We start from the raw sequence: 401 nt of genomic DNA on the forward strand, positions 1-401 counted from the left end.
TATTTTCTCTGATGAAGCTCCCTTCCGACTGTTTGGGACATCTGGAAAATCAATTGTACGGAGAAGAAAAGGTGAACGCTACCATGAGTTCTGTGTTGAGCCAACAGTGAAGCATCCTGAGACCATCCATGTGTGGGGTTGCAGTAACAGCAAACGGATTGCTATAAAAGGAGGGAAGAAGCGTTTCCCATCATTGTGTTCTTGTTAGCAATGGTTACCTCCAAAGAAACATGTGCAGCCATCATCGATTTGCATCAAAATGGCTTCACATGCAAGGAAATTGCTACAAATAATATTGCACCTGAAAGAGCCATTTACCGGATCATCAAAAACTTCAAGGAGAGAGGTTCGACTGCAGTGAAGAAGTCTTCAGGACGTCCCAGAGTGTCCAGCAAGCGCCA

Source organism: Sinocyclocheilus rhinocerous, unplaced genomic scaffold, assembly GCF_001515625.1.
Source record: "Sinocyclocheilus rhinocerous isolate Xijiao unplaced genomic scaffold, SAMN03320098_v1.1 scaffold2613, whole genome shotgun sequence".
In the NCBI taxonomy this organism is placed as follows: domain Eukaryota; kingdom Metazoa; phylum Chordata; class Actinopteri; order Cypriniformes; family Cyprinidae; genus Sinocyclocheilus; species Sinocyclocheilus rhinocerous.